General features: G+C 42.0%; 1 non-coding gene across 1 annotated transcript; it reads left to right on the top strand.

Annotated features, from left to right (window-relative positions):
• The first annotated feature begins 815 nt into the window (after positions 1 to 815).
• Positions 816 to 886, top strand: trnag-gcc. Its single transcript has one exon. It is a non-coding gene; the product is annotated as a tRNA-Gly (tRNA).
• Positions 887 to 12,564: the final 11,678 nt, after the last annotated feature.

Genomic DNA, 12,564 nt, shown 5'->3' with positions numbered 1-12,564 from the left:
ATAGAACGTTAACGTTCACCTGAAGAAACTGGATGAGAAAGCAGAGAATTCAGGCTATAAATATATATGTTGACAGGCATTTTTTATTATCTCCTATATTATAGATCAGTGCTACAAACATTAAACTATACATTATGTAGTAGACGAAATAAGTGTTAATCAACAGAATATGTTTTTATATTTTAGATAATTGAAAATAGCCACCTATCATCCGTCAGTCCTTCATGCAGAATTTTACTCAGATGAGGTGTAATATAGAATAATGTTTTTAATATTTTTGTTAATTGAATTTCATTTTTATAGTTTTTATTTTATCTTACTCCTATTTTTACTAGTTGTATTTAAGAGTGTGTTTTTTTTAGGTGCAACTGAGCTGCTGTGACCAAGAAATTCCTCTTGTGGATCAATAAAGTCCATATGAGTCTAAACTTTAATAGAGAAACATAAGGTAAAAGGAAGGCGCCTCAAGGCAGAATTTTTCACCTTTTATATATATTTTTTTTTATCATAATCGGACTCTCTCTGTGAGCCTCTCACCGGCCATAGGAGGCATGCGCTTTAATGCTTTACAGAGTCTGATAAAAAGTTGTGTGCAATAATGGAGCTGCACTCAAACGGCCCTCAGACACGCTGCAAGGAGACACGTTTGTACATCTCTGTCTTATCAGCCACAGTCACTCAGGTGTTCCTGAGCCTTTTTTCTTTTTTACCTAAGTGTAATCAGCACGCCGGTTTATATAAAACGACAAACGGTTTCTCGCAGCGCCTGTTCATGATTGCGTCTGTGTGCGGAATGTTACTTCCCCGTGACGCAAGCATTGGTGGTTCAGTGGTAGAATTCTCGCCTGCCACGCGGGAGGCCCGGGTTCGATTCCCGGCCAATGCATGCACGCTTTTGCGAATTTTCCTACATGAATAACACATCTAGCTATCCACTGCAGTGTTTCCCATGCAGTGGCTTGGACGATGCCTTCAGGGAACTTCGGAGATTCTACATTCCAATTGGAAATTTCCAGGCTTCCGGCATCATAGCGTTCACGCTCACAACGTTAACTCGAGGAAAAATAAGCTTGGTATATTGTCACCGTTTACTGAACATTAAAATATGTGCAGCAGCTATTTATTTCTTTACTTTTTATTTATTTATTTATTTATTTATTTATTTTGAAGCAGTAATTTCTGAGTTTGACAATTCGAAGCTCATTTATCCCAAGTTGTATTGAATGCAGCTGCAGCTGGATCTCAACCCTGTACATGTTGCGAGACACACTGTATTAAGACACTGGACCTAAAACCACACTAAAACCATAAAGCAAGATTCAGTCTAGTTTTACTTGGTTTATCAACACAAAAAATGATATTTAGTGTGAAGTAGCACTTTCTACAAAATCTGAAATGGAGATTCAGTGACGCTGCGTCTTGCTCCTTTCAGTTAGTGCGCATGTGCGAACGTGCCTGTTACTATTACTCTTGCCCATTAAAGTAATTTTCTCTTGGGATCAATAAAGCAATTCTGATTCTGTCGTCTTAAATTGGCAATGTGGTTTGGACGCACGGCGCATCCGTCTCTACATGCTCTAGTTTTTTCCTACTCTGCTTTGTGCTTTTTTTTTTTTTTTTTTTTTTTTATTTATTTAATATCCTTGTGAATTTTTGGACATTTTAATTACTACGCTGGAGTCCTCCGCGACCTAATTTTAATTGGACACAGTTTTTCCCTCCAATTTTCACTTAATAACCCATAAACACAATGAAAAAATAATTAGCCTAAAATTAGTGATGGCCAGATGAAACCCTGGGAAGCCTTGTAGCTATCCATCCAATGGTCGAAAACTAACTAACTAACTAACTCGTGTGTGCTGCATGTATTTAAAAAAATGCAGTGTAAACTAAGTGAAGGTTACAGAGATTACAAAGTCTGGAGAAAGAGAGAGAGACAATATTGACAACATATTTGGCTTTTACATAGCCACAGGCTGACTTTTTTTCTGATAAGTTTCATTTTGGTTATTTGATGCTATAGAAACAGGATGTGACATCATGAAGACTAAAAGTCACCATGCCATGTCGGGTCATCGATAATATGGCCCCACTCTCTGACCGTACTCCTCAGACTCTGGCTCCAAACCCACAAGATACCACCAGGAATGTAGCATCAGTTTGACCAATGGGAGGAAGTGGGGACGCATTGTTCATATTTATATACAGTCTATATGTTCGATCCAGTGAGCCAAAAACCAGGACAAAAAAAAAAAAGACGAAAAGCTACACTTGAGTGTAGCCTTCTCTATCACCTACATTCAGTTGTGTGATAATAGGGACTTTTTTTGTATTTTACTGTAGATATCTGCTACAGCTATTACCCCTTTATGCTGCTATAGTTTCTTTCTCATTGCGCCCGAACCAAAGAGCTGCAAAACTGACAATGACACTAAAACTTCTCATTCTATTCTTATTCACAAGGAGTTCACGGCAACGTCCCGTTCAAGGAGATCTTAATTTCATAAAACATTATCAGACGAGTTGATGCAGTCCCTAATTGCTACTTTTTGTGACTTTGCCAAATCAGTACGACCCACACACGGCCACGGTCGCCACGAAAATGGGAAATGTTCCAGGCTGAAGTAGACAAGAAGCACCATTTAATTATGACAGAGTAGTCCATTAAAATGCTATCTACAGTAAGTGATCTGCGATCTCAGGTCCCATTTTAACCTCTGTATTATGTCAATTCCAATGATTTGCTACTGCACGGCGAGAGGAAAGTAGTACGAGACATACGAGCGGCGGTAGCTGTTGATAGCATGTGAAATATTTCAACTGCCAGGGCTCCATATCTGCACTGATGCTATTTTACGAAATCCATCCTACTTAATAGAAGACAAATCAGTTGGCTCTGCAGCATGTTTTATTGCTCTTTGTAACGTAAGACGACCGTCCTCTGACTGATACAGTCCACGGTGAACGAATAAATGAGAAATTTCTATGAGATGTCATGTTTTCCGTGCCGACATCGAAACCCATCAGGTGAACGGGGGCACGTTTCCCATCAGGCCTTGAGCCCCGACGTTTGCGTGACGTCAATGCAATTCAGGATTCGAGAGAGAAAGACAGCGAGAAAGAGGGGACCCTAATATAGAGTGACGTTGAGAGAGGCAGAAAGAAATCCCACCATCTTACAAAATCCCCGAGGCTTCATTGATTGAAGGGCCCCTCTCAAACACACACACACACACACACACACACACACGGAGTCACAACGGGCTGCAGATTATTATTTATCCAGTTTGAATTCCAGTGAGGCTGTCAGAATTGTCAGACTGATTACATGCTGACAGGCTGACTGACTGCGGTTGTGTGTGTGCTCTAATGTGCTATATGTGTGTTTATTCCCTCTTAATGGTTGCGTTTCAAAGCATTCAAGTGTCTTCAAGATGGCAGCACATTACCCACTAACAGCTGAGAAAGGTGGTTCAAGGGAAGAGGGTTAAAAAAAAAAAAAAAGAGTCAACTCGTGACAATTTCTGTCACTTTTTCGACATTATTAAAGAAACACAGAGACTGTAACTATACAACACGCTTTCAGATCAAAGGTGACTTTAAAGCTGATACATAGCGCTTTGTAAATCTTTCAAAGTTGGTTAAATGTGTCACACTTTTAATGAAGGGTGTACGCTGACGTCACTGCCGTCCGAGGCCACGCCCCCCTGAGGGGCAAAAACATGGTGAAATGTATCAGTAAATACAGCGAGGAAAAACGTGAATTATCAGATCAAATTAAGGACAATTGGTCTCAACAATGATCCCAAAGAAAAACAAAAGTAGATTAGCCTCAGTTTCAGTTAGTTTAAGTTAGTTTAAGGCCATTTCAGTTATGATGAATGTGCCTAAACAGAAGACGCTAACGCCAAGAGCTTTAAATTAAATTAAATGTCAAAAGCTTATGCACATACCACAGATGCAGCCATGTTTCAATTTCCCTTCCCCCCCTTAGAGCTCCCCCTGGTGGCCCGTTCCAGTAAAGTCGTTAGCTCCGCCCCCTTCATCTGAGTGGTTGGGACTTTAGCGAAAATAAAACTCAGAAATACAAGTAAAATATATTTTTTTCAAGGATAGTTTCTCTTATTTTGTGTTACTGAGAAGTAACGTTAGCCATAAAATACTGTAGCATCTGACTGGATGTTAAAAGGATAACGAGGAGTGATCACAAATATTCCATTTATTGTTTTACTGTTGGAACTGAAATAGTCAAGTCAAGTCAACTTTATTGTCAATTCTGACATGTGCAACACAGTACAGGATTGAAATTACCTTCCTCAAAGGCCTAAAGTGGGCAGAGCAGGTAGAGAGGTCAGTTTCCCGACAGCCTGGTGGATGAAGCTGTCCCTCAGTCTGCTGATCCTGGCCCGCAGACTCCGCAGTCTCCTCCCTGAAGGCAGCAGACTCAGGAAGCTGTGTGACAGGTGGGTGGCATCACCCACAATGCAGAGGGCTTTGCGCGTGAGCCGGGTGTTGTTCATGTCCTGGAGGGATGGGAGAGGGGCACCGATTATCCTTTCAGCTGCTCTCACTGTGCGCTGGAGGGTCTTTCTGCAGGATGCGGTGCAGGCTCTGTACCAAACAGTGATGCAGCTGGTCAAGATGCTCTCAATGGTGCCTCTGTAGAAGGTGCACATGATGGGAGGCTCTGGCTTTCCTCAGTCTGCAGAGGAAGTAGGGGCGATGTTAAGCCCAGTGATGCCGTGTTGGTGTCCCAGGAGATGTCCTCTGTGACGTGCACATCTCAGAACTTCGTGCTGCTCACCGTCTCCACAGCAACACCGTTGATGGACAGAGGAGCATGCTGGGTGTGCACTCTCCTGAAGTGCACAACAATCTCTTTTGTCTTGTCCACATTCAGAGAGAGATTGTTGTCCAGGTGGCTCACCTCTCTCCTGTAGTCCGTCTCATCCCCGTTGCTGATGAGACCCACCACAGTCGTGTCATCTGCAAATTTGATGAGGACGTTGGCTCAAGACACATCCCTCGGGGGCCCCTTGTTCAGGGTGATGGAGCTGAATGTGTTGCTGCCGAGCCGTACTGCCTATGGCTTCCCGGTTACTTAATAGTTTTACTTCAACTTACTTTTACCTTACTTTAGTTTTTAATTCATTTTACAATTTTGTCGCTATTAAAGCTGTTGATTCAATCTAATGCTGCTAATCTCCATGTTCAACTGTCACTTTTTGAGGTGACCGTAACCATGGAGACTTCCGCTTGCTGTGACATCATCTGCATACCCTCTATTGTGAATTAATATTAGCTGACATTGAGGTGAATAGAAGTAAGTAAAGTATTAGTATTGACCAAAGGCAGCAAGAAGAGATGGGCCCTCACAGACCCTAGAAGTAAAAAAAAAATTGTTTTGTATGTGTACTTTTCAAAGGTTGCATCATAAGAACAAGAAGGAAACATCTACTGATGACAGAACAAACTGTTAAAAATGGGCCCTTTTTGTAACTAAAATGATTTGCATCAAACCTTCAAACATACCAGAAGTAAAATATGTGGTTGTTCCTGTTGACGGGAAATTTGAGTGTCATTAAAAGAGAAGTAAAATATCGTAGTAGTATTGTAGGAAAGCAGTGGAAATGTTTCTGTGAAGAGTAGTGGTATATTAGTATGAATACAATAGAATAGATCTTTATTGTCTAGTACAATGAAATTTAAAGTGCTCTAAAATCAGTGCATCAAATTTCAAAGAATAAATAGAAACATAGAAACATTATATAGTATATTGCACATTATTTTTTTGATGGTTGTTATGGCAGTTGGATAGAAACTGTGTTTAAGTCGGTTTGTCCTTGCATTTATTGATCCGCCTGAAGGCAACAGTTCGAACAGGTAGTGAGTGACCGGGACGATGGGTGTCCTTTATGATCTGCTGGGTTTTCTTGAGACAACGGGGGCTGCGAGTTATCTTGCAGCTTTCTCTCAGTTAGAGGAACAACCACAGAATCAGTCGCCGCTTATCACCGCCTGCGCAGAGGATCAGAAAAGCTGAGCCCGGAAAGGTTGAGAAGGCGTTACTAACAGCTTTTTCAATGAGTTATCACGGTTAAATGCTATGGACAGACAACTGGGATACAGTTTACAACTTTTTGTTGCCTGTCGATCAAATGTCAAGCAGAAATGGGAAATTGGTGAATATATATATGGAGTTTATGTTTATGTTCAGCCCAGGTAGAACCACTTTCCCCGAGAATGATCAGCGCCACATCAGAATCGTTGCCTGAACGGACCAGATATATTCAGCTGACGAGGTAGAATAGGCGTTGCGAATAGCTTAACAATCTGCAGCACAACTGACTTATCAACAGAAGAAAATGCAGGCCACTTCTCCGCCTCTGAAACAGGAAACCAGGAGACTAGATATGAGCGAAAAGGGCGTCTCACTCCTACGGCTACCTGGACTGCGCTGTTCAGATAACATTCATATCGCGTACAGCAGGGACAGATGTAATGTTATTGTCAACAAGATCATGCCACTGGCTCGGCAAATAACAGAGTCATCTGGTTGGGAACCTGGCAAAAGATGCAGGGAATCAAGCATCAGCAGGTGTTGATTTAAAGTCAAATGTCACCTCCAAAGCTCCCTACTGTGATAAACATATGGAACAGCTGAACCACACCAACCTCAGCAGGGAGGCAGTGCAGCGCAACTAGAACATGTGGCCACACTCAAAAATAAGTAACAATATCAAAGAATATCACAACGATACAGTACATTTTGTAGAACAGAAACAATAAAGGTACTGACAAATAAGGTGGAAAAACGTCCACATCCACAGTGAGATTTGACTCTTTTCCAAAGTGATGAGAAGTTTTCACTGGAAGAGCCTTATTAGGGTAATTGCTGTTTTTCATTTGCTGCTTTCATGAAAGCATTATGCATTTTCATTACAAAAACAATACAGCTTTACTACTTTAGTGCAGAGAAGCCTCAGCTTAGATGTCCAGTTTTTTTTGCTCATTTCTTCGCTTTTTCCTGAGGCGCTTGCATTTAAATCCAGCTCGCCCATGGCTTTGTGTGTGCCTGGCCTGCTCCACTACCCCACAGGGTGTTAACGTTATGAGACTGATGCAGTCATATTCTTGCAGGTGAATATTTTATTACCTCAGTGCGTGTGTGTGCACGCCACCACGGCCCTCCCTGGGAGCTAGTTTGTTGATCTTTATTGAGTGGAGTGACCTTGTGTGGCAGTGAATAGATGGGGGGTAGGACCTAGTGGAGTGTAGGATTGAGGGGGTCCAGAGGGTTTCTGTGTAGATCTCTGAAGAGATGGGAGAGTCCAGGAAGGTAAGGGAGGGTGTCCCAGTAGAGGAGCTAAGTCAAAGATAGGGCACATAGTGGAACAGCAGTCCAGCCCTTATTAGGTGGTACTCATCAGTTCTTCTTGATGTGATCCAATACAAGCTTCAAGTGACACCATATGTGCATGTGGGCATTCCCTAAACATGAGTGAGAACATTACCAGGGCCCAGAGTTGGGTCAGGGGACCTGGCCACCCCAAAACACCACCCCATTGCGGGGTACCAAGCCCTGAGAACCACCACAGCCATAGGGCATGCTACAGCCTTGTTTGCCCAAGCAAGCACAAGCTGGATCAGGCCATGCAGCCCTGGGCGCCCCCACATCCACCATCTAACCGTCCAACCTCTGCCATTGACATCCCACGCCTCGAACCCCATTCTCCGTCCACCGGAAGGGCTAGAGACACCCGACCGACCGAGGAGACCCACCCGGGAGCCCAGCGTTGCCTCCGTAGGGTGGGCACCAGCGAAGCACCAAAGGAGGGATGGCCACTGGGGCGGGGGGCCTTGGTGCCGGTCCCTCACCCCTCAATCTCGTGATCCTAGTTAGTCCTCAGTGATTTGGCTGCATGGGAGGGCCTACCATAATAAAGACCTGCTGCTGCCTGCATGGATTCTCGGGAGTGACTGAAGCGCCGGGTCAGTTTACGAATGAAACATCTCTATATTATATGACCGAGCTCTAGTGTGCTAGACTTTCTATGTGACGGACGTAGACAACAAAGATACAGCAGACTATCCTACTGCACGTTTTCTGTGGATGCTGAAAAAGCATTTAATTTCCTGAACGGGTAGCATGATGGTGGTGCCAGAGGTCTTTCATTCGGTGCTTAATCCCGTCCCTTCAGTTGTTCCGGTCTCCCTTCTGATGGTTGAAATCTGCTCAGTCTGGTAATCTTCTTTACCAACCTGATCGGTCTGTGATGTTACATGCTAGAGGATGCTAACAGGTGGGGGGGGAAATGCCTTCAGGTCTGTGACTGCTGCCTCAAAGATATTTAGAACAGTTTGCAGTTTGTCACCGAGCTTTGATTTCTCCGTTTGCTCAGAATAGTGTTCGGTCAAAAGGGACGAACCTGCAGGCTTGTGCCGAGTGGAAACACGCGACCTTTGTCTGCGTCGCTGCCTCACATGAAAGTCACAGTGAACAATATTGACTGCTACTGTTAGCTGTTTATTTACATCGTGCACCAAATGTTTGCCTCCAAAGCCAACAGGCACCAAAGTCATTACAATGAAAGGATGCTGCGCCGACAGAAATTAGACGTGACTGCTAACAATACACAACAGATTGCAAAGTACACATTTCACCGCGGCGGTTTGTAATAATGCATGTGTTTTTGTGTTCTAACACATCCCTCTGCTCTGTTTGCATTGCTCAAGCAGAGTGTGATGGCAAATATATGCAGAGATGCAACTGCGTGAGCACAAGGCTTTTGCAGCATCTTAATAATCGACTGCGCAGCCCCGAAAGGGAACAAGTCCACATATATGCTGTATATCTAGTATCTATTCAACTAACTATGTTTTCTTTATTACAGTGTGTTTCTAAGCTGATGTCTCCCTCCCAAAAATGATCAGCATGTTATCATTTTCACAAAATGTGCAACCAAAAAAAACTGCAACCAAGGTGCACGGAGGAGGAAGTGAAATTGAAGGACAAGGTTTAAGACTCCAGCAGCACTTTATTAGACGCGCACATTGAGGGTTGTAGCCTTCACCAGGGCCACCTTTAGTTTTTATTGTGTTTCTAGATCTTGTTTTTATCATTGATCTTTACTGGGCATTTCGCTCCTTAAGCCTGTAACATGGTCCCAGAGAAGCAACAGTTTTTATGTAATATTGTTCTCTCAGAAATAACTGTTTTCTCGTTAGACTTGGAAGAACGTGTCATCAGATCGTCGAAAGGTGACTCTTGTGGTCCATCTCCTACACTTCCCACAATGCTTAGCTCTTATGATGGAGGGCCCTGTGAGGACTCTCGAGTTAAGTGTAAAATGACCTGACTCTGTTCTTGTTCTTGCTCACCACAAGAACAAGAATAAATTACTCACATTCACAGTGTAAGTAACTAGTTTTAGATGATTGGTCCAATGAAAAGCCAGAAACCACATGATGATACAACTCAACCTACACAATATTAGACGTAAGTGGGTGGATGTATGGGATTATTGGCATGATGCCACATGATCAAGTCCACCTTACATGTTGACCCATTGGCTTATATGCATTGGTATTGTGTTTTTTTTTTCTAAAATGTTCTCACACCAGTGGTAAAAACTCCAATCGGTCCTCATAAAGGTAGTTGTACCAGAAGACACAGACAAACACCCACGAGGTGTTTTTTGTGTTTTCATTTCAGGTCATGCCCTGGAGGGATGCACAATAATACACAACACCTGAAGTTGTGAATTAATATATCTGGGTCACATATATTCTATAAACAAACACACTGTTTGCTATTGTGTGGGCACTTGAAATACAGTTTGTTTGACTTTGGTTTCACAAAGTTCCCCTTTGACACAGAATGCAGTCAGGGAATACGGTCAATACACAACTCCACATCCACCAATATATTTAAATTCTAAATTACTACACTTAGACTTTGACTCTATTTCTCCACACATGAACACATGAAGCATAAAAATCACTAGTAAAAAGAAAAAGACAATTAATAAAATAAAAAATAAAACAAGAAAAAAATGTCTACTAGAAATACAAGTAAATATTCACCTCCGAAGTATTGTAAAGGTAAAAAATGAACAAACTAATGGGCGATATTCATGTGTGCTGACCACCACATTATTTTAACTGTGACACAAGTGGAAATACTAGAAGCTTAATTACTGTTAGAAGCCACTTAAAGGAAAATAAAGACAAGTCATAACTGTACACTAGAAATATACAACTATGTGAAAGAGTCATTTCAACCTCTGTGTGATTTCTGCCTTTTTCTGCCACATTTATTCAGATCTCAACTCTGTTAACGTACCAAAGTCACACGATAACACAAACTATTTGTCGATGCAACTATCGCCTTCAGAGTAACCTACCAATTACCTAGAAAGTCGATACTGCAAACTGCAGCTTCAAGTATCTTCAAGAAGGAAACATAATCGCAACTTGATCATCATGCTCCTGTTATGGCAATGACACAAAGTTATGACAGCCACATTATTATTGGGTCATTGAGATCTATGTTATGATTAGACATTTGTTCACAAATACCAGCTAGCCTGAAATAGTGACTCTCAATTCTTTTCACAATATGAGTCTGGAACCATGGTATTTGGATTAAATTTTTACTTGTCAAGTCTACCAAAAGATAAAACTCTGTGTGGTTAGTCTGAATGGCCTCCATGCTCTGTACATCGTCATTCTTTTAGGTCATCATGTGTGGCGTTAGGGTTAGGGGGTTAGGGTTAGGGTTAGGGTTAGGTATAGGCATATTTTTCACGATGCATCTGCATCGCTCTGCGACATCCTCGGATGAATCGCTGTTACATAAACTGACTTCAGCGGAGAGACCGTACGGGCAAGGATGTGAAAGCTTGCTCGCTCTGTCCAGGCTTTTTATCTTCTATCAGTCTTTTTAATGCATCATTCATCGCGTTTAAGTATCTTGCAATCCTGTTTGTTTTGTTTTATATATGCTGCATGTATTTATTCAAATGTATGAATGAATTAGGGCCGTCCAAATGGCACGCTCAACCCCAGAGCCCAGCCAGATGGCTTTCCCAACAGGAGCAAAGTCACCTGCATTTAGCGTGATTACTGGAGCGACCACCCGCTTTTAAACAGGCTCAAACCAGAGAGCCCTCCTGCCTAGGGAAGGCTATCGTAAAGGTTTTACCCAATGCTGTGCTGGTGCTTAAAGGATGGAAAACATACAAGCTTTGTCCAAAAATGGCGCCTTTTTATTTTTTAGGCATTTTGTGACGTGCAAGTTGAACTGAATATTAATTTTAAATAATATAAACACAACTAAGACTAAGAAATAAATGAACCGACATAAAATAAAATTCACAACAAACTGTCATAATTATCATGCGCCCTAAAAAGTGTATTGGTGTAGCAATGTGATGTTTTGCACGAGTTTTCTGCTTTAGTCGTGTACTTTTGTGAATTACATCAACTTGAAATCACACTTTGTTCAGTTAACCTACTATTCTATTTCAAGCCTGTCTTAGTCCTGCGATGGACTCACCCAATGACTATAAAAGCCGCCTTTCCTGAAACCATACAACAGTAATTTAAAGATAATGCAGTTGAAAAGTTAAAAGCGTCTGAGTGGATGTACCTTAAGTTTAAGTTGTATTAATGTAAACTGTTGATTTCAAAGCACTCAAATTATTAATTGTATCTGCCAGAAACCAAATGTGTTAATCGAATCTAAATTGTGTGTTACCAACTGAAATAAGGCTTTTAAGTTGGTCCAACAGTTTTCTTGTTATCCCCTTTGAGTACTTGTTGCAAGTTGCCAAGTCTGTGTCCTCTGAGGTGAAGTACAGTCAAACTTTTGACTGTTTTGGCATTTTGAAGGTTCACTTCCATCCTTGCAGCTGAAAACCTGACGTGTTGCAGAGCTAAGGGTCTGGTTGCTACCGTTAGCATCAGCACCGGTGCCATTATGGTCCTGAACATGCCTGTAATGGTACCCGTCCCAACTCCTGCCCCCGATCAAAGGCAGATATAGACTCAGCATATCCTCTGAGCGTACTGTGCCTCCGGGTTTATTCTGGAAAAATTGTGTTGGATTGCTGCCATAATAATAATAATAGTAATAATAATAATAGCCTGCACCAAGCGAGCGTATCTGGTCACCCTCACGTTGACGAGAGCATTAAAACCTTTATGGTACATTTTGAAATGGGTGATTAATTTGAAATTAATCACAAGTTAACTATTGAAATCATGCGATTAATCCTCTTTAAATATTTACGACAGACCTTTTATCAAGGTATCTGCTTTGCCTCTGCCTCTCTGTTCCCCTCCTCTCCTCCCGTCCAACTTGCCTCGTCCCCTTTTGATTTCTGCCCAGCTGGTTCTAAGCAGATATTTGGTCCGACCTGAGATCTGTAAACTCAAACTTTCTTCACGTTTAAAAACGGTGTTTTTCTTTCTTTTGCCTCTATCGCCACAGCGTTTGCTGTGGGGGGTGTTTTGAACGCTGGGGTTTTGATTGGTATTCGTGCTATGTAATCAAAATTG

Source organism: Mugil cephalus, chromosome 5 (genome assembly GCF_022458985.1).
Source record: "Mugil cephalus isolate CIBA_MC_2020 chromosome 5, CIBA_Mcephalus_1.1, whole genome shotgun sequence".
In the NCBI taxonomy this organism is placed as follows: Eukaryota; Metazoa; Chordata; class Actinopteri; order Mugiliformes; family Mugilidae; genus Mugil; species Mugil cephalus.
The sequence above is the reverse complement of the archived record's forward strand: the minus strand, read 5'-3'. Positions and strand labels throughout refer to the sequence as shown.